The 26,418-nt window shown below is 41.7% G+C and overlaps 1 long non-coding RNA gene across 1 annotated transcript; it reads right to left on the bottom strand.

Moving 5' to 3' along the window:
• Positions 1–4,539: 4,539 nt before the first annotated feature.
• Positions 4,540–15,295, bottom strand: LOC120438707. The gene is made up of 3 exons (XR_005612065.1): positions 15,242–15,295; positions 10,754–10,927; positions 4,540–4,568 (listed from the first exon to the last, which is right to left on the bottom strand). It is a non-coding gene; the product is annotated as an uncharacterized LOC120438707 (long non-coding RNA).
• Positions 15,296–26,418: the final 11,123 nt, after the last annotated feature.

Genomic DNA, 26,418 nt, shown 5'->3' with positions numbered 1-26,418 from the left:
CTAATAATCGGCTATGTACCACAGGCCTTCAAGCTGGCAGTAGTTAAACCTTTACTTAAAAAGCCATCTCTAGACCCAGCTGTCTTAGCTAATTACGGGCCAATCTCCAACCTTCCTTTCATATCAAAAATCCTTGAAAGAGTAGTTGTCAAACAGCTAACAGATCATCTGCAGAGGAATGGCTTATTTGAAGAGTTTCAGTCAGGTTTCAGAGCTCATCACAGCACAGAAACAGCTTTAGTGAAGGTTACAAATGATCTTCTTATGGCCTCTGACAGTGGACTCATCTCTGTGCTTGTCCTGCTAGACCTCAGTGCAGCATTCGATACTGTCGACCATAATATCCTATTAGAGTGATTAGAACATGCTGTAGGTATTACAGGTACTGCACTGCAGTGGTTTGTATCATATCTATCTAATAGACTCCAATTTGTGCATATAAATGGAGAGTCCTCTTCACCCACTAAGGTCAATTATGGTGTTCCACAGAGTTCAGTGCTAGGACCAATTCTGTTTACATTATACATGCTTCCCCTAGGCAGTATCATTAGAAGACATAGCATACATTTTCACTGCTATGCAGATGACACGCAGCTCTATCTATCCATGAATCCAGATAACACACACCAATTAGTTAAATTGCAGGAATGTCTTAAAGACATAAAGACCTGGATGGCCGCTAACTTTCTGCTTCTTAATTCAGATAAAACTGAGGTTATTGTACTCGGCCCTGAAAATCTTAGAAATATGGTATCTAACCAGATTCTTACTCTGGATGGCATTACCTTGGCCTCCAGTAACACTGTGAGGAACCTTGGAGTCATTTTTGACCAAGACATGTCCTTCAACGCACATATTAAACAAATATGTAAGACTGCTTTCTTCCATTTGTGCAACATCTCTAAAATTAGAAATATCCTGTCCGTTAAAAGAGAGTTTTTCCTTCCCACTGTCGCCAAAGTGCTTGCACATAGGGGGTCATATGATTGTTGGGTTTTTCTCTGTATCTATTATTGTACGATCTACTGTACAATATAAAGCGCCTTGAGGCGACTGTTATTGTGAATTGAATTGAATCTTTCGGTTTTTGTTCAATAATCAGCGTGACCTCTGTATAAACACATAAAAGACATAATGTTGGTGTTTCCATCATGCAGTAACTCCTAGGACACTTTGAAACACAGACTTCATGATGTTCGGCTAATATTTTTATTGTGAATATTAATCATGAGGGTAAACGGCCCTGTACACCACAGAGCGAGGTCAGCATATCCACGATATCTTCAGCTCTCTGAGTTAACCCAGAGTTTTCCAGGTGGGTCACATGAACGTGTCGGCAGCATCAAACTAATCTAACGGTCATCTATGAATAATTCAAGGGTCATATCAATATGATTTTATAGAAAATCATCCGTATTACTGCCAACTATTCCAGAGATGTGAAAATCTACAGTATAAAGAACACAAAAAAATAGCAGTCTAATGCAACACTGGAACAGAGATGAACGTGTCAGTTTGTCACAGATCAAAGTGGAATGAACGTGATTAGTTGAACAGGTGTTCGTGATCTGAGTTATCTGCGTTTTCATCAGCGTAAGAGACTCAGCAGCAGATTAGAATAACATTTATACATTTAATAAATCACCAAATTAATACAAACAAGAAACGATCAAACCTGTTCCGACAATTTGAGTTTGTATTCCCTCAGCTGCAGACTCACTGCTGTTTAAATGTTTGAGAGCGAAGATTAGATAGAAAATAAACGTCAAACATAGTCTACATACACATTTGATATGAGGCCAGCACGTATAGAGGCTGTGTCCTGTTTTATGATCATATATGTAAAATTGTTGTCTTACCATGCTGCATAACCAGCAGCATGCTGCATGAACAGCTGTAATTTAAACAGCTGGCACTGTGGAAACCTGCTGGCGACATGAGTGTTTATGTTTTTCATTGCAAAAGAACTGTCTGAATGGTTAACTGAAGTTAACTTAGATAAATTATAGTTAAGGAGTGTCACAGATAATGCCCACGTGAGCTGTGTGACTGTACACCACTACACTGAAATAAGTAGGCCATTACTGAAATACACGTGCTATATCATAAACTAGACACAAGACCAGGCGGAAAGAGACGATCGTTCGGTGAAAATGAGAACCTGCGAATGCAACATGTGGAACACGGAGAGTGAATATGTAAACTCGGTACACTCTGCACGCTGACTGTTAGCGGAGCTACTGACATCTCTGAAAACATCTGAGCACTTTTGCAAACATGTTCTATGTTGACAACCTGACCAGACGTGAAGATTACGCCACTACATTCGCAGCTAAAACACTATTAAAAGTGTAGTTGGTGACAGAAAAACTGGGGATACCTGGCTGCCCCAAGTCCACACCAGCAATCGATTATCTAGAATCGACCTGTCTTGACTTACTTTGCACGGTAACCAATCAAATTTTAGAGAAGCTGCAGCGTTAACCCCGCCCCCTTAGTTTGATGGGTGAGGCTGACAGATAAAATATATTCATGGTAATAGCTGAAGGGGACAAGTGCCAAAATGAATTAAATAAATAAATCATTAAATAATTAAATGTGTCAGAAATATTTATTTAATTAATTATTGCCACATTTAATTAATTCATTATGCCAGTCCGGGTGTTCCACACATTCATTGTTGAATCAACAATAAATGTGTTCTCAAACCCATATTTTTTTTCTGTTATTGTTGTCAAACAACAGAATGAGAATGAAATATTGATTTTAACACGGCCCATTAGCAGCATTAGCTTATCAGAGTTTCCAGTATTTAAGCTTCCATTTCCAAATGTTAGCTGCTCCGGTCTGCCTCTTTGTCACACACACAGACTGAAATGATTCACAGCCTTGTTTCTTTCTCAGACAACACATGTTTTCAACCTATCTAAACCTGTTCATCCTTCTGTCAGTGTCACTGACTGTCATTGTGACTGTGAACATACAGCATGGGAAACACACATTTAACACACTTTGTTTAGTTTATGAGCCATATCCCTTTAGCTTTTTTAGCTAACCTATTTACCTCCAACTTTTTATTAGCAGCAGCGAGCCACAGACCGAGTCTGGCAGTAACAACAATCCCACTACAACTTCTCCAGAAATGACATCGTCTAGTTTCATTGAATTATTTTATTTCGATACAGAACAGACTGGATGTTATCAGCACACAGAAATCACATGAACTTGTGGATTAGCTACCAATAAATTAGTAGATTTTGGACATGACAGATTAGACAGAAGTCTGTAATCCTTAATTAAAGTCTTCAATCTGAGAACAACCAACAGCAGCAATACCATCCAGTAACAATTCAAAAAGCCACCAATCCTGACACGTGCACACCGTCCAATCAGCTCGTCTCTCAGTGTCTGCACCTGTTCTTTGCTCCCACCTGTCTCTTGTTTGCAGGTAGCTCCCAGTGTGTATACCGTCCTCTTTTCCTGTTTTCCTGGATTTCTGTTTAATGGAATTTGTTTTTCCTCATTTTTCACTTTTGCATTTGGACCAATAAACACTCCTTTTTGTCACTTCCTTCCTGCCTCTGTATCTTCCAACTGGCTCGTCTCTAAATGTATTTATTGTTTTCAGTTCCATTATTTTATAGTGTGTGTTGGCTTTTCACAGCACATTGTGACCTCTGTCTATGAAAAGCACTGAAATACATAAATGCATTTCGGCAGGGTTGCTTGCCTTTAAATGTACAGAAAACATCTCCCTGTAGTTGTCAGCTTCTACCACAGCTCTGATTATAACACAATGATTTTTTTTTTTTTTTTTGTTAATAAAGCTAGGCTAACAGTTTACCCTGGTTTGAGTGGTTGTTTTGATCTAGGATAGATATTTCCCCTCTATACAAAGATTAAATGGTAAATGGCCTGTATTTGAATAGTGCTTTACTAGTCCCTAAGGACCCCAAAGCGCTTTACACATCCTGTCATCCACCCATTCACACACTGGTGATGGCAAGCTACATTGTAGCCACAGCCACCCTGGGGCGCACTGACAGAGGCGAGGCTGCCGGACACTGGCGCCACCGGGCCCTCTGACCACCACCAGTAGGCAACGGGTGAAGTGTCTTGCCCAAGGACACAACGAGCGAGACTGTCCACGCCGGGGCTCGAACTGGCAACCTTCCGCTTACAAGGCGAACTCCCAACTCTTGAGCCACGATCGCCCCTTAATGTTAAATATACTTGTTATCCACAAATTGTTCCTGGAGAAGTTCTCCTGTATGACTTAAAATGTTAATATCTCTTATTGGTCAGTTCATGTCAAATGAAACAAACAGGAAGTGAGTGAAGGACACAGGAAATATTTCCAGCTCTTCCTCCTCTATCAGACATTCTCTCCATACCTGAGAGTGTCCAGTCTCCAGCCTGGATCCTTCAGTCCAGCCAACAGCAGCTTCATTCCTGAATCCCCTGGATGATTGTAGCTCAGGTCCAGCACTCTCAGATGGGAGGGGTTGGAGCTCAGAGCTGAGGCCAGAGAAGTACAGCCTTCCTCTGTGATCAGACAGCCTGACAGACTGCAGACACACAAAACAACAATCCATCTGTCAACAATCGTTTTCTGTTTTTCACATACAATAACATCTATCCATTTACATCCATTCAATGTAACTTTATTTATAAGTGACAATACCCAACAGACAACAACAGTCATCTCAAGCTGTTTAACAGTGTAAGGTAACAGCCTCCAATATTAGAGAGAAAGCCCCAACCATCAGACAATCCACTGTGAGCAGCACTTGGGGATGGTGGGAAGGAAGAACTCCCTTTGACACAAAGATCCTCCCAGTGAAAACAGGCTCCAGGAGGAGCATCTACCATGACTGGTTGCAGGGTGAGGGGAAAGAGAAGAGATGAGCTCAGAGAGACAAGAACAAAACACAAACTAAGGAGAGAGAAGACAAAAGTTAAGGACATGCAGTAGTGACATATAAAAGCATCAGGAATGAAAAGCGGGGAGTGGAGAAGAAAGCAGAGCATCATGGGAAGTCCACCAACAGCCTGAGCCTATAGCAGCATAACTAAGGGATGGTTCAGGGTCACCTGATCCAGCTCTAAATACAAGCTTTATCAAAAAGGAAAGTTTGAAGCTGATCTTCAAAGTAGAGAGGGTGTCCGTCTCCTGAACTCAAACTGGGAGCTGCTTCCACACCAAGTCCAACATAGTCAGGCTGAGTCATTAGATTAGTCCAAAGTCAAGTCAGAAAGTCATTATTTGTGTCACATTTTAGTGGAAATGTGGAAAAACTATCCAAAAGTTATTTCTAAATCTGATTATAACTGTTTAAATGGTGAAAAAAGCTGTAAAGAAAACAGAAAGAGTCAATAAAAGCCTCTTTAGAGGGTCACCAGTTTAAAACTCAGACATTTAAACTGGTGATTCTCCTTCTCTGCTCCATTTCCTCTCTAGACTTCCTGTTCCTAGGAGGGATTTGGTTGGCTGAATGTCCTTTTAGCCTTTTTTTTTTTAGTTCTTTGGGTGCTAATCAAAGAGGAAAACACACGAGTCATGTGACGTGACATAAGGAGCGCTCTGATTGGTTGGGATTGACAAACTATGGTGCTGTTTGCAAGCTTAGCTTTGCAGTGCCAAGAAGATCTCTTAAACAGGGATGAGACGCTCCACAGTGACGTTTCCACACTCTGGAGCTTCTGAAGTGCAGATGTTTGGAAACGCTGCTCCAACGCGTGGTTCAAACACTCAGATCACGTGACCTCAGCTGCCACAGGTGGCATACCTGCTGCTTCCAGGCATGGCCAGGCTCAGGAAATCCCATTTTTGATTGGCTGGTGTTTTGGACTGGGCCTTGTAATGACTGAATGATGCTTTTATAGCACTGCTTCAGTTTATTACACACACATTCAGTCCTATCAGCAGAGAGAGAGCCACACACTGTCTGTAACATCATTAGAAGATCTCAGTAAAAACACCACCTCTGCTTCAAGGACTAAATCAAACAGGCACCAGTTTTCAGCTCTGTCTGCGCTCTACTTTTTTCTACTTTCAACAGAAAATAGGATTTACTGCATTCAGGGATATCATCCTCACTGTCAGCCGTTACTCACACACTGTGTGTAGAAATACAGAAAATATTGATCCTATAAAAAGGAAAGCTAGAAAAACACATTGATTGATTCCAGGCTCTATTTTCCTTTTTGATTTCCACAGACGCTTCTATTGTGAGTCTGTCAAATACAACAGGACTTGTGCAGGTTCACTATGAGCCAAACTCCAGACTGACAGTGAAACATCAGGCCAGTGTTAGAAGATAAAGTTCAGGAAAGTTTCTTCATGGTTCAGAAGATGTTCAGCAGAGGACGACTTAAAGATGTGCGTGAAATGGACTCTTCTGATTATTCTGCTTATTACAGTAAACACAGCAGTCTGTTCTGTTTGACTAAACTGATTTATTGTGTGTCTGTAGTTGTGTTGTGAACTGTGCTGGGCTCGTCTGTGTCCCCGTTTCACAGAACAGCATCTTCAAGATGGCACAAATGCTTCCAATGTTTCAGTTTGACGAAGCCTGGCTTTGCCCATGGCTGCTTTTAAAACAGTGTTTGTGCTGCCAAGGACATCTTGTATTGGTCTCATGTCATGAATGGGAGTGTTTCAGGAGGCAGACTGAACCTTTGATAAGTTTGGTGTCTTAAACTGAGGAATAAAAGGACACGAGGAACAAACTAAAGAGAATCTAAAAGAGGCTGGCAGCACATGAGGAGGAGAAACTGACACTGAGGGAAGGACAGAGCCATTTATTCACCTGAGGTCATCACAGAAGGGTCATGGGACACAGCTGAAACTCATCTAGACAACGTCTGTCACCAGAGACCATATTTACCAAAATAAAACCTCTGATGAAATCTGACAAGTGTTAGCTTTATTTTGATACTAAGATTGTTTACACAGAGTTTGTAATTGCAGAGAAATACTCAATTTACTTTGGGGATTTTCGAGCAGGAAGCTCAGTCATCCAGGTCATCGTAGTCTAAGGAGCTTGGAAAGAAAAGCGTCTGGACTTCTTTAAGTTGCTTGAAGACGTTTCACCTCTCATCCGAGAAGCTTCTTCAGTTCTAAGGTCAAATGTGGGAGAGTCCCAGATTTAAGCCCTGTGGGAGTATCCCCCCAAAGAGGGGCAAAAGTTAAAGAAGTCCAGACGCTTTTCTTTCCAAGCTCCTTAGACATTAAATTGTGGACATTCACTTCTAAACCTTTTGTGAAACGATAAAACCTAAAAGTCTGAGTATTATTCTTTATACAAACAGCTCTTGCAGGTTAATAATAATAACAATAATAACAATAGCCTTTCTCTGGAGCAGCTGTCCAGGCTACTAAACTTATCCCCGAAATAACAAGTGACCCCATCAATAGTGGAGCTACCTTTAACAGGTGGAACTGACAGGATTTGACCTTTAAGGCTACTCAAGGTTACTTCTTATCAGGGTTAGTAGGGACGGCATCTGGATGATTTCAAGGTAATTGGTACCGGGCAAGTCCCCTCCCCCAAGAAAAAGGAGAGACTATGAAAGCCACTGCGTTACAACGTGCACCAGCTGTTGGTCTCTCTGGAGACTACTGGACGTGGCTGGGTAACCATGGTTACCTGGGAGTTACAGTACATGATATTAATGAAGAGTGGGAGCTGCGGTCACATGCTCTGACTGTAATGAAAACAGAGACATTTGACTGAAACGTGCAGAACATTTGATTCATGTTGCACAGCAGTGGGACATTTGAAATAAAGTCAGCACACTCAGTACAGATAGTGCAAGAACAGGGAGTTTGACAATGTCCAGGCCAAATGCACAAAGGTTGTGGACCACTTTAAACACAGCAAACGCTGCAGAATTAGAACAGCAACAAACTGAACATGGACAAAAGAAAGAGTCACTGATACAAGACAGTCCAACCAGATGGACTTCCACTCTGGACATGACTCAAAAGGATCTGCAGAAACGAGCAGCCCCTCAGGGACATCCTCACCACACAACACCAAGGTTGCCATGGCAACTACAGCTGACATGTGTGTGTAAATATAGCATGAATATGTAGAGGACATGTTTGTGTATTTAAGTAAATGAATGCTCTATATTCTCATTTGAATCTTTGATTATTGCTTCTGTTGCAGGTCTGTGACTGAACTTCTGGGAGGAGAAAAGTTGGTTTCATGCTCTCAGGAGGAAGACTCAGCTGAGAACAGTGTGGTGGATACAAAGCAGAGCCCACCATCAGCACAGAGGCATGTCCATTATAGTGCTGCTCCAAACATGCAGCATGGCCTCAACTGCACACAAGTACTTGGCCACAGCTGCAACATCTGTACCTGTGAAAGGTTATTCTCTGTTGCTGCTCATATTGTACAGAAGAAGAGAGTTTCTTTATCATCAGAAAATGTCAATGAGCTTGTGTGTCTTAGCAGCTGGCTCGGTGCAGAGCAGGAAGAAAATGTCAAGTCAGAGGAAGATAAATGCAGTTCATGTTGTCAACTCAACCTGGACTACTGAAAGTGTTTTTCTTTGTCTTGTTTCTGACTGAGATTCTCCAAAGGAAATCCAGTACAAACACACACTTCACACACTCAAAGTCCCTGCACAGTAAATGAGCTGATGAGCGTTTGTGCTGCTCCCTGATAACAGAAAAATAGTTCTGCTGGTTCCTGTTCTGAAAACACACATTTATAAATGTTCACTTGCTGTTGATCAAAGGTGCCTGTTATAATGTTATGATGGTGTCTCTGGACTCTGTTCCAAACAAAGTTCCCCTCAAACTAGATCAAATGTTAACGGCCTGGCAGAGGCAAAGAACTTTGATTTGATATTTGATTTGATTAGATTCATGTTTCAGCTCAGATTGACAGAAATATTTGAACTGCTACTGTGATAAAGGGAATACTGCTGTTAGAAAGCACATTTTTTGTTTCTGCACACTGAATGTTGCACTTCTCATACTGCAGTACTATGAAAATAAGGACACAATACACTACTTTTGAACTCATGATTGAATGTTGCTGTAACAATGCCATTAATGGTGATTCAAAGTGTTCATGGTTTCCCAGCACAACAAATGATTGCACAAGTGTGACTGATCCACTTTCTAATGTGTGTGTAGCCCACACTGTGTGTCACGGTGTCACAGGTGAGTCTGTGTATCTAGGTTCTATGAGGAGAACAGGATATAGTGACTGAGTCCAGCAGCTTAAAGTCTGACTCCATCCTCCATTTAAATAACTCACAGCAACAACTGAATAGCTTTGCCTTTGTGCAGCTGACACTTCATTTTAATGTCCTTCTATTCTGGTTCATCTTGTTTCAGTTTCTATAAGCACACAGGTTTCATCAGTGACTCTATGACCTCAGTAATCTTTGCTGCACATCACAAGACAAAATAGAAATGAATCAGTCTTTCATTTCTCACTTCTGTTTGACTTCAGCTCTCAATGTCCCACCATAACCCATGGAAAGAATTACTGTCCATCCAGGCTCCTGACCATGAAGCTGATGAAGGTGGAGTATTGTGAGGGCTGATGGAGATGATGATGAAGATAACAATCCAGGAGCAGTGGGTGGATGGCAGCATCACCATGGAGGATCAGTGTGAGAATACATCATCATCCACAAAGAAAACCAGTCTGAGTGTCTGACGCTCTTGTTAGAAAGACGCAGTTGCAGCTTGAGGCTGCAGTTAGCTAGTTTGCTAGTTAGCTGGTTTGCTAGTTAGCTGGGAACTCACTAGCACACTGAATACTAAACCAGCTCTGTTCTAGGATGGCATCTGGACCCAGTGGAGGTGGTGAGTGACAGGACAATGGTGGCTAAGCTGTCATCCCTGTTGGACAACATGCAGGAGACTGTGACAGCACTGAGCATCTCCTTCAGTGGCAGGCTGCGGCATCCACGATGTGGGACGGAGAGATTTAGCAGGTCTTTCCTCCCACTGCTGTCAGACTCCACAACAAAGACTTCAACTGATCCACTGAACACACACATCCACACATGTGCAATAAGACTAAGTGCAATACTCTTTTCTGGCATCGTTGTATTATACTCAATTGTATATAGCATTTGTATTCTATTTTATTCAATTGTATATAGTATTTTATTTTATTCTATTCTATTGTGTACAGTTTCTTATTGATATCTTATTCCAGTGTTTATTTTTTTTTCTAATTTTTCTATGTAACTTTGCACTGTCCACTGCTGTAACAAAACAAATTTCCCACACGTGGGACTAATAAAGGTTATCTTATCTTATCTTAAACTGTGTAAACCAGGGCTGTCAAACATATGGCTTGTGGGCCAAATCCAGCCCTTGAGATAATTTCATATGTCAATTATTGATGAATTTTCAGGCTTGCTGATAATCAATGTGAGCACAGCCAAGATGTTATTCTGATGAGCACAACATGTGGCCAAACACTTTAAGAGACAGACTGGGATCATACCATTATTTGAAAGAACAACATTGTTGTGTTGTGGATTCACCTCTGCAAACTCATCACTATTTTCACCATCAAGTTTCTACTTAAACAATAACAAAAGAGCAAGTAGCTCCCCAGGAACTACTTCCCCTTTTAGAACTTTTCAACTTAAGAGTATGTTGCCCTTCAAAACACCTCCACATCTCCTCTTATTAGAGGGCTGCCTTATTATTAATTTGCTAATTCTGTCAGTTGATGAAAAAAAAATGAATAATGCTTGATCTCACCTGAGAGTTTCCAGTGTACAGTGTGGACTCTTCAGTCCGTCAGACAGAAGCTTCACGCCTGAATCCTTCAGGTTAATGTTACTCAGGTCCAGCTCTCTCAGATTAAAGGAGTGAGAGCTGAGAGCTGAGGACAGAGCTTCACAGCTTCTCTCTGACAGGTCACAGTGACTCAGTCTGAAAAATAACAGATAAACAATTACAAAAAAAACCCCACTTATGTTGAAGTGTAATGAGATATTATTATATTTAATCTTGTTTTTGTCAGGAAACTGAGCACTTATGCAGAGCAACATGTGGAGAGAATCAGAGGAGAAGAATTGAAGAGAGAACAGCAGTAAAGGAATATTGAATTGTTTAGTGTGCTTTTGGTATGAACAAAATGTGTCAAATTTTTAGTTTTCAGTTTTTAGAAGAACTGATGATTATCGCTTAGATATCAACCACAGGCCAGGTCTAGATGGCACTGTAACAGCTACACCCAGAAATATTTCAGAAATGTAGACAATTTCTGCTGCAATGTATTCAGTATTGAACAAATTGAGTAATGATGATCACTTAATAGTTTTATAGATTTTTCCGACATAAGCAGTCATCACTTCTTTTGTTTAGTTTAGTATTTTTTATTTTAGTTGTTCACACCTGATTTGTGTTAACTAGAATAAACATTTAAAAAGTAAAGGTATGATCACATATTTAATTACAGAGCTTTGTTGGAGGATTTGACTACTGGCAGGAGCCACAGAAGAGCCATTTTTAAAGGCTCATGTTCTCACTTAGATCATTTATTGCTACTTACATTTCTTTCTGGGAAAAATGGGGATTACTTTGAAAACAGCAACTATTTTCCCCAATAAGCAGCCCTGGATTAGTAAATCACTCAAACATGTTCTCAGTTAGAAGAAGCTGTCTTATTATGAGGGACAGAGGGAAAAAGATTGAGGCACAGAAACTTGTTGAAAGAGAGATAAAGCAGCTAAAATCAGGTCTAAAGGTAAAGCAGAGGATTAGCTGAATAAAGGACACTCAAGGCTGGCTTGGAAAGGAATGAAGTCCATGGTGGGGATGCAGAACAAGGACAAAAGATGAATGTGATGCTGAATCAGCAGAAGACTTGGACTCATTTGATTCCAGCTTTGATATCATTGATTTCCCCATGAAGAGCTTTGTGATTGTAGCAAAGGGCTGGTAGGCTCTGAGAGTCACACTGATGAGGTGTTTGTGTGTAAATCTCTTAGTGGGACCAAAGAGAGAAAAAGCCCTGGCCCTGATGCTGTGGGAGGGAAATGATTGAAGTGTGCTGTGAGGAACTGACTGGGAGATTTTCACACATTTTCCAGTCCTCCTTGGAACAACAGGAAGTTCCCAGCATATGGAAACAAAGGTTAAGTGTCCTATGGCACTCAGTGATGATGGTGCTGTGGCCCCACCACCTCCACCTCTTTGTAAAGGAACTAACTGTAATCTGAAGCTTCAAATGGAACTAAGACTTCCTCCACTAGGTGGCAGTGTCTGATGAGAAAGTGTTAGTGTAGCTGGCCTGTAGTCAGGAACAGGAAAATGCAGGATTTGGGCTGAAATTGGGGAAAGTGGTTAGCACTGGTGCCTTTAAGCAAGAAAGTTGTAGGTTGAAGCTTATGATACAAATGACAACCTTTAATAGAAACCTATTGGTCAGTATCTTATTAGCCTGCTGTTAGCTTCATTACACAGAAAACTGATAGAACCTAAAAGAGTTCATAAAGAATAAAGAGAAATGTGCTGATTTAAAGCCTTTGAAGTGCTTCAGATGATCTCTGTCCACTTCTGTCCACTCATTCATTCATGTAAGCTTCTAATGCAGCTTTGATCTTCACAGTCTGCTTTATGAAACTCATTCTAACCCTGAATGTCACAGTGTTCCTCCTTCTCTTTCCCATCATTCATGCTGGCAGTGGAGGAGGTTTGGATGTTGGACTGTGTTTTGGATGGTGTGTGTATGTTTGTGTTGGACTGCTGTCCGTAAAGCAAACGGCCATTTTGGTTTGGATCTCAGTGTCAGACAGACTTTAAGGTGGAATGAAGAGTTTTAGAGTTTGACAGTGAATTATCCAGTGGAGGATTTTTCTTCTTCTTTGAAGGTTTGAAATATGAACATTGTTCTGCTACAGTCAATGGACTAAACCAGAGAAGAAGAAAACAGACTTTACCATGAAGATCCTCAGTGTGGATCAGTATAATATCAGCCTGATGTCTGCAGTTCAGTGTCAGCACAACTTTCACATCATATTCATCTCAGAACAACTGAAACATGCTGACTGACCTCAGAGTTTCAAGTCCACATCCTGGACTCTCCAGAAAACCACACAGATGCTTCACTCCTGAATCCTGCAGGTTGTTGTTCTCACTCAGGTTCAGCTCTCTCAGATGGGAGGGGTTGGACTTCTGTGCTGCTGCCAGATAATCACAGCTGATCTCTGACAAACCACAGCGGTTCAATCTGTATAAAGAATGAAAAATTTAGGTTTATTAGACAAAGTGTGAGCTTGAAATCATTCAGTGTTTCATCATCTGTTCAGAGCTGAAGAAGGTTCAGAATGTAAAAGTTTAGAAAATGGAAACTCCAAACAGCTGAAGCCAACAGGAAGCAGCTTCAAACAGGAAACTGTGCAGAGTTTTCAGACTATATGCTCCAATGCAGCCAGTTTGATTTTGGAGATTTGAATTTCTGTTCTGTGACTAAGTCCTTGAATCATTTCTTCCAGTTTGTCCAACAAGACAGACTAAGTATTGGACATGTGTTGTGGCTCCATTAGGGGAGCTTCTAAATGTGATGTGATGGCCCCTCTGGGTCTGTCAGATCACAGTACTGAAGAGAGCTCAAACTGAGCACACAGTTGTTCCAGTCTGGACCAAAGGCTCTATACTGGAACTGATGGACTGCTTTGACTGCACCCACTGGGACTTTTTAAAGGCTCATGTTCTCACTTAGATCATCTATTTCTACTTACATTTCTTTCTGAGAAAAATGGGGATTACTTTGAAAACAGCAACCATTTTCCCCAATAAGCAGCCCTGGATTAGTAAATCACTCAAACATGTTCTCAGGCAGAAGAAGCTGTCTTGTTATGAGGGAGAGAATAAAAAGATTGAGGCACAGAAACTTGTTGAAAGAGAGATAAAGCAGCTAAAATCAGGTCTAAAGGTAAAGCAGAGGATTAGCTGAATAAAGGACACTCAAGGCTGGCTTGGAAAGGAATGAAGTCCATGGTGGGGATGCAGAACAAGGAGCAAAGATGAATGTGATGCTGAATCAGCAGAAGACTTGGACTCATTTGATTCCAGCTTTGATATCATTGATTTCAATGAAGAGCTTTGTGATTGTAGCAAAGGGCTGGTAGGCTCTGAGAGTCACACTGATGAGGTGTTTGTGTGTAAATCTCTTAGTGGGACCAAAGAGAGAAAAAGCCCTGGTCCTGATGCTGTGGGAGGGAAATGATTGAAGTGTGCTGTGAGGAACTGACTGGGAGATTTTCACACATTTTCCAGTCCTCCTTGGAACAACAGGAAGTTCCCAGCATATGGAAACAAAGGTTAAGTGTCTATATGGCACTCAGTGATGATGGTGCTGTGGCCCCACCACCTCCACCTCTTTTTAAAGGAACTAACTGTAATCTGAAGCTTCAAATGGAACTAAGACTTCCTCCACTAGGTGGCAGTGTCTGATGAGAAAGTGTTAGTGTAGCTGGCCTGTAGTCAGGAACAGGAAAATGCAGGATTTGGGCTGAAATTGGGAAAAGTGGTTAGCACTGGTGCCTTTAAGCTAGAAAGTTGTAGGTTGAAGCTTATGATACAAATGACAACCTTTAATAGAAACCTATTGGTCAGTATCTTATTAGCCTGCTGTTAGCTTCATTACACAGAAAACTGAGAGAAACTAAAAGAGTTCATAAAGAATAAAGAGAAATGTGCTGATTTAAAGCCTTTGAAGTACTTCAGATGATCTCTGTCCACTTCTGTCCACTCATTCATTCATGTAAGCTTCTAATGCAGCTTTGATCTTCACAGTCTGCTTTATGAAACTCATTCTAACCCTGAATGTCAGAGTGTTCCTCCTTCTCTTTCCCATCATTCATGCTGGCAGTGGAGGAGATTTGGATGTTGGACTGTGTTTTGGATGATGTGTGTATGTTTATGTTGGACTGCTGTCTGTAAAGCAAACGCACATTTTGGTTTGGATCTCAGTGTCAGACAGACTTTAAGGTGGAATGAAGAGTTTTAGAGTTTGACAGTGAATTATCCAGTGGAGGATTTTTCTTCTTCTTTGAAGGTTTGAAATATGAACATTGTTCTGCTACAGTCAATGGACTAAACCAGAGAAGAAGAAAACAGACTTTACCATGAAGATCCTCAGTGTGGATCAGTATAATATCAGCCTGATGTCTGCAGTTCAGTGTCAGCACAACTTTTACATCATATTCATCTCAGCACAACTAAAACATGCTGACTGACCTCAGAGTTTCAAGTCCACATCCTGGACTCTCCAGAAAACCACACAGATGCTTCAATCCTGAATCCTGCAGGTTGTTCCAACTCAGGTCCAGCTCTCTCAGATGGGAGGGGTTGGACTTCTGTGCTGCTGCCAGATAATCACAGCTGATCTCTGACAAACCACAGCTCATCAATCTGTATAAAAAATGAAAAATTTAGGTTTATTAGACAAAGTGTGAGCTTGAAATCATTCAGTGTTTCATCATCTGTTCAGAGCTGAAGAAGGTTCAGAATGTAAAAGTTTAGAAAATGGAAACTCCAAACAGCTGAAGCCAACAGGAAGCAGCTTCAAACAGGAAACTGTGCAGAGTTTTCAGACTATATGCTCCAATGCAGCCAGTTTGATTTTGGAGATTTGAATCTCTGTTCTGTGACTAAGTCCTTGAATCATTTCTTCCAGTTTGTCCAACAAGACTAAGTACTGGACATGTGTTGTGGCTCCATTAGGGGAGCTTCTAAATGTGATATGATGGCCCCTCTGGGTCTGTCAGATCACAGTACTGAAGAGAGCTCAAACTGAGCACACAGTTGTTCCAGTCTGGACCAAAGACTATACTGGAACTGATGGACTGCTTTGACTGCACCCACTGGGACTTTTTAAAGGCTCATGTTCTTACTTAGATCATCAATTTGTACTTACATTTCTTTCTTGGAAAAATGGGGATTACTTTGAAAACAACAATTATTTTCCCCAATAAGCAGCCCTGGATTAGTAAATCACTCCAACATGTTCTCAGGCAGAAGAAACTGTATTGTTATGAGGGAGAGAAGAAAAAGATTGAGGCATATAAACTTGTTCAAAGAGAGATAAAGCAGCTAAAAATCAGGTCTAAAGGTAAAGCAGAGGATTAGCTGAATAAAGGACACTCAAGGCTGGCTTGGAAAGGAATGAAGTCCATGGTGGGGATGCAGAACAAGGACAAAAGATGAATGTGATGCTGAATCAGCAGAAGACTTGGACTCATTTGATTCCAGCTTTGATATCATTGATTTCAATGAAGAGCTTTGTGATTGTAGCAAAGGGCTGGTAGGCTCTGAGAGTCACACTGATGAGGTGTTTGTGTGTAAATCTCTTAGTGGGATCAAAGAGAGAAAAAGCCCTGGCCCTGATGCTTTGGGAGGGAAATGGTTGAGGTGTGCTGTGAGGAACTGACTGGGAGATTTTCACACATTTTCCAGTCCTCCTTGGAACAACAGGAAGTTCCCAGCATATGGAAACAAAGGTTAAGTGTCATATGACATTCAGTGATGATGGTCCTGTGGCCCAACCACCTCCACCTCTTTTTAAAGGAACTAACTGTAATCTGAAGCTTCAAATGGAACTAAGACTTCCTCCACTAGGTGGCAGTGTCTGATGAGAAAGTGTTAGTGTAGCTGGCCTGTAGTCAGGAACAGGAAAATGCAGGATTTGTGCTGAAATTGGGAAAAGTGGTTAGCACTGGTGCCTTTAAGCTAGAAAGTTGTAGGTTGAAGCTTATGATACAAATGACAACCTTTAATAGAAACCTATTGGTCAGTATCTTATTAGCCTGCTGTTAGCTTCATTACACAGAAAACTGATAGAACCTAAAAGAGTTCATAAAGAATAAAGAGAAATGTGCTGATTTAAACCCTTTGAAGTGCTTCAGATGATCTCTGTCCACTTCTGTCCACTCATTCATTCATGTAAGCTTCTAATGCAGCTTTGATCTTCACAGTCTGCTTTATGAAACTCATTCTAACCCTGAATGTCAGAGTGTTCCTCCTTCTCTTTCCCATCATTCATGCTGGCAGTGGAGGAGGTTTGGATGTTGGACTGTGTTTTGGATGGTGTGTGTATGTTTGTGTTGGACTGCTGTCTGTAAAGCAAACGGCCATTTTGGTTTGGATCTCAGTGTCAGACAGACTTTAAGGTGGAATGAAGAGTTTTAGAGTTTGACAGTGAATTATCCAGTGGAGGATTTTTCTTCTTCTTTGAAGGTTTGAAATATGAACATTGTTCTGCTACAGTCAATGGACTAAACCAGAGAAGAAGAAAACAGACTTTACCATGAAGATCCTCAGTGTGGATCAGTATAATATCAGCCTGATGTCTGCAGTTCAGTGTCAGCACAACTTTCACATCATATTCATCTCAGAACAACTAAAACATGCTGACTGACCTCAGAGTTTCAAGTGCACATCCTGGACTCTCCAGAAAACCACACAGATGCATCACTCCTGAATCCTGCAGGTTGTTGTTCTCACTCAGGTTCAGCTCTCTCAGATGGGAGGGGTTGGACTTCTGTGCTGCTGCCAGATAATCACAGCTGATCTCTGACAAACCACAGCCCACCAATCTGTATAAAGAATGAAAGATGTAAGTTTATTCAGTGTTTCATCATCTGTTCAGAGCTGAAGAAGGTTCAGAATGTAGAAGTTTAGAAAATGGAAACTCCAAACAGCTGAAGTCAACAGGAAGCAGCTTCAAACTAACACAACAAGAGAAAAACTCTGAATGTTTCACATTAAAGTTGTACATTTCTAACAAGAGTGTTTTAAAGACAGCATCATTGAAGATCATCTTCTGCTCAGTAAACTGAAGCTCTAAAGGGCTCAGCCTTTATCTCCAAGAAACAAAGCTGATCATGGAGACCCAGCAGGTCAGCTGATCTGTGGACAGCACCAGCATCTTTAACTAAGTGTGAGAGGTGAGCAGTCTGTGGAAGCCTTTACTGTCTGATAGTGATGTTTAAACGATGGCTCACAGCAGGATTTGGATCATTATTTTGCTTTTCTTCTATTATTATGTTTAGCTTCTGCTTCACAGATATTCTCTGAGATATTCTCTGAAATGTTTCCCACTGTTGGACAAACCTTCACAGTTTCTTCGTAAAGGAGATCTCCTATGGAGTCCATCTGTGCACACACAGTACTAACAAACTCATCTCATACTGAACACACACACTTTGTAGGCATCATCAGTGCTTTCACTGTTTCTCAGGTTAGCTTCAGGTTAGCCATTTAGCATTTCTCGAGTCTGAGTCACAGAGCGTCCCATGATGTGACAGAAGCTGATTAGTCAGCTGCAGTGATGGTGGTGGAGCAGCATTAATGATGATGCTGTAGAACAACAGGAACAGGGGTTATCAGACTGTTAGTGGGTTTAGTCATTCCTGCTGCACTGTTTGTCCTTCTTATTGAAGTCACCTGCTGAGAGCTCACACTGTTCTCTGTAGAAATGATGTCAGTCTGACTCGTCACATGTTTGGAGGCATGCTTGATGTTTGCTCTTCTGGAAACTTTCAGTATCAAATATGGAATTTGCAAAGGAATGGAGACACGCTTCAGTCTGTATGGACCTGTTTCTGTAGCTGCCACCATCATTCTACATGTTTGTACATCAGCTTATGAAATCCTGTCTGCTGTTAAAGTCTTTATTTATTACTCTTCACCTGCTTCACTGTCACGCCCACACAGACACACCTCCTCTCTGGAGCTACACTTCTGCTTCATCTCCGCCTCTTTTCTTCATCCTCCATCTCTCTTTTCTCTTCTTCAGTGTTCTGCAGCCACGGAGCCTCACAGCCGTTAACACACCCATACCTGACCAGCTAGCATTACCCAGCATGCCGTGCAGCAGTGTCAGCTTGTAAATGTGCAGTAATTCCTGCTCCAAACTGTTTCTGTTTCACAGATTGCTGTGTGCCGTGACCTTTGACCTGCTAAAGAGAGTCAGCTGTGAATTATTCATTGTTGTGTCTGATACTTAGAACTGTGAGGAAGAATGCTACACAGTTAATCAGCGTCCCGTCTCTTTGAATTAGGAAAGGTTGGCAGGCTGCGTGTGGGCCCCGGGCCAAACGTTGAGTATCACTGTTTGAAATGTGAACATTGTTCTGCTAAAGTCAATGGACTAAACCAGAGAAGAAGAAAACAGACTTTACCATGAAGATCCTCAGTATGGATCAGTATAATATCAGCCTGATGTCTGCAGTTTAGTGTCAGCACAACTTTCACATCATATTCATCTCAGCACAACTAAAACATGCTGACTGACCTCAGAGTTTCAAGTGCACATCCTGGACTCTCCAGAAAACCACACAGATGCTTCACTCCTGAATCCTGCAGGTCATTGGAGTTCAGGTCCAACTCTCTCAGATGGGAGGGGTTGGACTTCAGCGCTGATGCCAGATAATCACAGCTGATCTTTGACAAACCACAGCTCATCAATCTGTATAAAAAATGAAAGATGTAAGGTTATTAGTGTGTGCTTGAAATTATTCAGTGTTTCATCATCTGTTCAGAGGTGAAGAAGGTTCAGAATGTAGAAGTTTAGAAAATGGAAACTCCAAACAGCTGAAGTCAACAGGAAGCAGCTTCAAACTAACACAACAAGAGAAAAACTCTGAATGTTTCACATTAAAGTCGTACATTTCTAACAAGAGTGTTTTAAAGACAGCATCATTGATGATCGATGATCATCTGCTGCTCAGTAAATAAACTGAAGCTCTAAAGGGCTCAGCCTTTATCTCCAAGAAACAAAGCTGATCATGGAGACCCAGCAGGTCAGCTGATCTGTGGACAGCACCAGCATCTTTAACTAAGGCTACGTTCACACTGCAGGCGAAAGTGCATCAAATCCGACTTCTTTGACCCTATGCGACCCATATCTGATCATGGTATGACAGTTTGAACAGCACAAATCTGATATTTCCAAATCCGACCTAGGTCACTTTCGTATGTGGTACTGAATCCGATACATATCTGATGTTTGAGAAAGCGACTGCTGTTTGAATGGTTATGTCGCATTAAATCCGTCTTTTACGTCGCTGACACAAGACAGACGCCAATTATCAGTGCCGGCAGCCACTGCCTGTGGATTATTATCATGTTTTTATGCTCTGTGGAGCAGCCACTGTTTCAAACAAGGCCATTGTTAAAGCACGGGCTCTCTTTTTTCTCAGTGTCCTTCTTTCTCTAATTAATTTGTCAAAATTCTGTCGGTTACGACTGTGCAGAAATTGATAGACTGCTGCAACAACACCTACTAGCTCTGTAGCCGCCAGTTTTACTTCCGTGAACAGAGCGCGTTGTGTGTGACGTCTTCTTTTGCGCATGCGGGCTGCTTTGAGGGCCGTGAACCGTTCACACTAGAGTAGAGATGGACCGATCCGATATTACATATCGGTATCGGTCCGATACTGACCTAAATTACTGGATCGGATATCGGCGAAAAATAAAAAATGTAATCCGATCCATTAAATATAAAAAAAAACACCTCACAAAACTTGCAACACCGCGTAACTCGGCTCATAACTGTAGCACGTTGCAGCAGTGTGCTCACGTGATAGAGCGGCTGTGTGTATTTGTAGCCTGCTACCAAACCAGCATTTCATCTCCGAGGAAGTTATCCCAGAGAGAAGTAAAGCAAGTGTGTAAGTTCATCTCTGAATGTTTGTAAAGCATTCCCATGTTAAGCTTAACAACCGATATATGGAGCGACTGCGCCTCTCTCTCCCTCTCCTGCCGCTACTTCAATCGTGAAACTGCTTAACGATCAGCTGATCGGCTTTTCTGTCGCGAGTCCGTCTCTCTTCTTTGTTTTTGGTCCACTTCGCGCCAGAAAGAGGAAACCAGCGGCTGAACAACAGCAGCACGTTTAAGCTTGATAAGCTGTTGTTAGAATTTATTTAATATTACTTTCTACACCAGGATCCTTTTCACGTAGCTGACGGCTGGTAACTGTGCAGGGGCGGATCTAGCAAAGTTTAGCCAGGGGGCCGATAGGGCATGAACAGGGAAAAGGGGCACAAAGACATACTTTTCTTTCTTATTCTCATTTAAAATGTCTCGCTTTTAATAAATAATTATCTGAATCTTACACCCAAAGTTTTAATCTGATGTAAAATGTATAGAAGTCCATTACTGTATATAGTAACTGTTAAGTCTAATATACCCTAGTAAGCTATAGTACTTTTTCCTTTGGGAAGGTACCATCTGTGAATTCTGCAATTCTGTTGAAGAAAGATGTTGAATCTATTTCATTATTCTTGAAAAATAATTTGTTTCTGTGCATTTTTTTTCACCCTGCATCAAATTAAAGTTGATTACATCGATTAAGCATCATGAGGTGGAGGGTGGGTGGTTCCCTATTTTTTTTTTTTTTGCTGGGAGTTTGCAACCATATTAGTTAGGTTGCTTAATATTTCTGCTAAGTACTCTTTAAAATACCAGAATAGGGAGGATGGAGTAGGTTTAAGTTAGGTTTTAAGTTAGGTAAGGTTTATTAGATTGATCAGTGTTGCTGAACTATGAAATATTTTGGGTGCAGTATATTTTTTTACACACAGGTATAACAGAATAGCTTTAGTGTTGTTGTTTATTTAAACTTGAGTATGAACTTATACAAAATGCAGCAAGATATTAAAAAAAAACAGTTTTATTGATTAAAAAACACACAATATCGGATTCATATCGGTATCGGCAGATATCCAAATTTATGATATCGGTATCGGTATCGGACATAAAAAAGTGGTATCGTGCCATCTCTACACTAGAGCGCGTTTGCTGTCACATTTTATTTGTAGTGTGAACAAGCAGACAAAAAAATTGGATTTGATCAAAAAATCGGATTTGAGTATTAAGACCTGCAGTGTGGACGTAGCCTAAGTGTGAGAGGTGAGCAGTCTTTGGAAGCCTTTACTGTCTGATAGTGATGTTTAAACGATGGCTAAGAGCAGGATTTGGATCATTATTTTGCTTTTCTTCTATTTTTATGTTTAGCTTCTGCTTCACAGATATTCTCTGAGATATTCTCTGAAATGTTTCCCACTGTTGGACAAACCTTCACAGTTTCTTCATAAAGGAGATCTCCTGTGGAGTCCATCTGTGATAATATGTTAAACACTGAATTATGATTCATATGTGAATGTACTGACTGTTAATCAATGATGAGAACATAATCAGTAAATATGAAGATGTTTGACTAAAACGATGAATCAGAATAAAGTAATAAAATAATGATTTTAGAGACAGGCCTAACTCAGGCCAGCTGACAGCCTGTGTTAATACAGATATCAGCCATATGAGAGTGAGTGTGAGTGAATGAGAGCACACACAGGACACTCTAATCTCTGAATGTGTGTGACTTAGTGAAAAAGTGGATTGTTTGAATATACTGTGGCTGACAAACAGAGTTTTAAAGAGAAAGGTGTTTGGATTAAAATGGATTATGCTAAAGTTAATGTGCTAATGAAATCTGAACTGACTGAAATGTGAAGTGAAGATTATTCAGATGCGAAAGAGAGAGAGAGACTGATAATAGGGTGGGACTGAAGATCACTGAATCTTATGTAAACACCTGATTGGTTGACTAGATATCAGACCGACAGTTTGGATTATAATTTTAAGAAGATGTGACATTCATCAAGGAATCCTGCTCTCCGGATTATTTCCATGAACACTGAGCTGGAACACATCTACAGTGCTGGAAGTGCCCATCTCACCACCAACCTCTCTGTGCACATTCACTTTTTAACCCTTTGTGAAACAATAAAGGTGTAAATCTGAGTATTAATCTATGTTAGTGCAAACACCTCTAATAGGTTGCTTTAGCCTTTCCAAGTCATATCTTCCCTTGGAGTCTGCGGTCCAGGCTCCTAAAACCATCCTAGTTTAACAAGCACTACAATCTAGAGGAGAGCTGCACTAACAGGTGTGACTGATGAGATCTGACCTGCAAGGATACTCAGGTTTATGTGTATCAGGACAAGCAGGGAAGACCTGTCTGACATCAAGTCTGTCAGGCGGCCTGAGTCCGCTCATCCACATCAGCTCAGAACTCTACATTATCTACTGAGTCAGACTCAGAGGATCAAACGTTCTACAAAGAGCCAAACAAGACTTCCTGTATAGAGGTGTCTGTGGGCCTACTGATCCATAGTGTCAGCACAACTTTCACATCATATTCATCTCAGCACAACTAAAACATGGTGACTGACCTCAGAGTTTCAAATCGACATCGTGGATTCTCCAGAAGAACACACAGCTGCTTCACTCCTGAATCCTGCAGGTTGTTGTAGTCTACACTCAGGTCCAGCACTCTGGGATACGAGGGGTTGGACTTCAGCGCTGCTGCCAGATAATCACAGTTGATCTCTGACAAACCACAGTCCACCAATCTGTATAAAGAATGAAAGATGTAAGTTTATTAGACAAAGTGTGTTTTAAAATCATTCAGTATTTCATCATCTGTTCGGAGCAGAAGAAGGTTCAGAATGTAGAAGTTTAGAAAATGGAAACTCCAAACAGCTGAAACCAACAGGAAGCAGCTTCAAACAAACACAAAAAGAGAAAAAACTCTGAATGTTTCACATTAAAGTCATACATTTGTCATAAAAACATGAAAAAGACTTAAAAAAGTTGTGTTTTTTCCTTCCAGGAACCACATGGCTTCACTTTTAAAGGTGAAGTGTGAAAGAAATGGACATATTTGAAGTCCAACACCTTTTTCCAGTCACATTATTAAAGCAGACAAACTACGAGCTCATTTTCATTCCAACAAGTCATCTTCTGACCTGGACTAACAACACTGGTCTCTATGTGCAGCTGGCTGTGAGAGCAGTGCTCAGGGACCGTCTCCAAAGTGCAACACTGAAAGAACATCACACACAAATTTGCTTCCAGCACTTTCACACAAACATCTACTGTCATTATTGTCACCAAACTCTGTGGATCCTTTATTGGAAATTCAAATGTGATTCAAATGGTCAGACAAAAGAGGGTTATGAGGAAATAGGATGAAATGTTGTGTATTAGCAGGAAGTTATTGAATCATTTTCCTCAGAAACCAAACAAAATGATTGACAAACATGTTTTTACAAACTCAGTGTTGGACTTTGATCAGCAGGATAACCCTGATATTTAAAGGCATTCTAGTCTCGCTGTATGAGAGTCCAGTTATTACTCAATATTTATGGATGATTTATGGATCAATATTTAACCCATTCACTCAGTGAAGCAGTGGGCAGCCATTGGGCGCCCGGGGAGCAGTGTGTAGGGACGGTACCTTGCTCAGGGGTACCTAAGGGTAGCTGTTCAGGGCAATCGAACCTCTGACCTTCTGATCATGGGGCCATCCCTGCCCCTATATATATAGTGTTTCCTGATCAAATGATGTGACAGTTAGAAAAGAATAAAGTAGTGGCGTTACAGCCGGCCTTTCTCCCCTCTGCTGCCGAGGCTGTTAGTCTCTCCCAAACTCAGCTACAGGACTTCCAAATGAATGAAAGCAGCAGAAGTGGCTTTACAAATGAAAGAGGAAGAGGAGAAGAAGAGGAGAGGGAGGCCACCCTGACCATCACTCCAGCTGAAAACATCACACTTCCATTAAAGTTGGTGAGAAAATGTTGAGCAGGATGAGCTGCTGGCTCATCTGGAGGCTGTAGCAGCAGCTCACAGTCACAGTGGATTTCCACTCATGAAAAAGCTCTGGCTGCTTCATTTCTCATTTCATATCAGAGACTTTAAAGCTTCAGTGAAGCTGTACTGTGATGCTTCCATATTCCAGTGAGGACTCCATAATGACTTCAGTTGTTCTGTACACACACTGTGTGCCCTGTATGTCTAATTATTGAAGAAGGAAAAGAAGTCGAGCATTCAAATCCAGCTGACGAGGGTCCATCACACATTTGTGCCCAGGGCTCATCCGGCCGTTGCCACATGGAGCCATCATTGATTTAGTGTGAACAATAAAATAGGCAGTGATGTTTCCACATCTGATCCACAACATAATGACATTAAAATGAATAAATGTGATGAATGAGTCATTACATCTACACCTGAATCTCAACACTCACAACACTCCAGCAGGCGCAGCCGTCGGCCATCAGCTGTGCAGCACAAATATATCAACTGGGTTTAATATTTAGGCACGTAGATCATTGATGTGCTTCAGTTCTGCTTACATCTTACTGCTAACACGTTTCAAAAGGAGCAGCTTTTACTTTGAAGGCCACCTGTCTGTGTTTCCTGTTTTCATTGTTGGATAATGGAACAAGTCGATGCTTCGGTGCGTTGAATTGTGTTACAATTCAACGCACCGGGGGAAAGGGTCACATCTCTTGGGTCTGGGTGCCGTTTCCCCCTCTGGGGGTGAGGGTACCTGGACCCAGGGCATAGAGTATGTTTGGGGAGTATGATTGTGTGTACATGTCTATGTATGTCTATCCCTACGTTGGGTGAGTGCTGAGTGTTTGTATATGTGTGCATGAGGGTGGGAAAGCATGTTTATGTCTGTGTGTGCCTGTTTGTCTGTGTCTATATGTCAGGTCGGGTCTTAGACTCCACCTCCCTGGGTACTCCCAGGCCCTCCAAGTGTGGAGGACTATCTCCCCTCACCACACTCCCTGCTGGTAACTGATGCCCTCAGGGGTTGGTGCATTGGTGGTTCTTGGTGTCCGGGCTGGGCGCTCAGGTATGCACCGGCTCACTCCCGGTGGCTACTTGGCGGGGCCCGATGCCTGTCGCTCGGTCAGGCCTCTTCCGGGCAAGGGGCCCTCGGGCCTCCGGCCTCGGGGCCTGCAACTCGGTTCACTCTGGCACAGCTGGCTGCCGGCAGAGCCGGCGGGCACGCCGGTGCAGCCCCCTCTGGCTTCTGCTCCGTGGCTACTGGGTGACCCCCTCGTCTGGGGATCTCCTCAGCCCTTCCCAGGAAGGTGGCACGGATGCCCCTCGGTGGTACTCCTTGGGCTCTCGCACTCTGGGTCCTCTGGATGTCTGGAGCCTGGATCTCCTCCATGCCTGCTTCATGCCCTGGGGGACGGGGCTATGGGCCTCCACACCCTCTAGCAGACCGTTACATGGGAAAACCTTTTGTATACAAGCGCGTTGATCCACACAGGTGTGCACACGGGTGTTCACTGTTCGTAGACATAAACTACACCTTTCTTAGCTGCTACTTCAAAGCACATTGTGCGCTGTCTGTCCCTGCGTGCTGCACAACAACTTTCAATATTTAGTATTTACTGCTGTTCACACTCAGCTAGATTAACGTGATGGTGTTGTGTTTAGTATGTTGCTTTGCTTTGTTTTGTTTGGTTTTTTGCTTGTCTTCTCTTCTTTTTCTCTCAACAGGTGATCCAGGAGATTTTTTTTTCTTCTTTCTCTTTGTCTTTGTA

Source organism: Oreochromis aureus, linkage group 3 (genome assembly GCF_013358895.1).
Source record: "Oreochromis aureus strain Israel breed Guangdong linkage group 3, ZZ_aureus, whole genome shotgun sequence".
NCBI classification, from domain to species: domain Eukaryota; kingdom Metazoa; phylum Chordata; class Actinopteri; order Cichliformes; family Cichlidae; genus Oreochromis; species Oreochromis aureus.
Note: the sequence above shows the minus strand (reverse complement) of the source record. Positions and strands in the feature narration are given on the sequence as shown.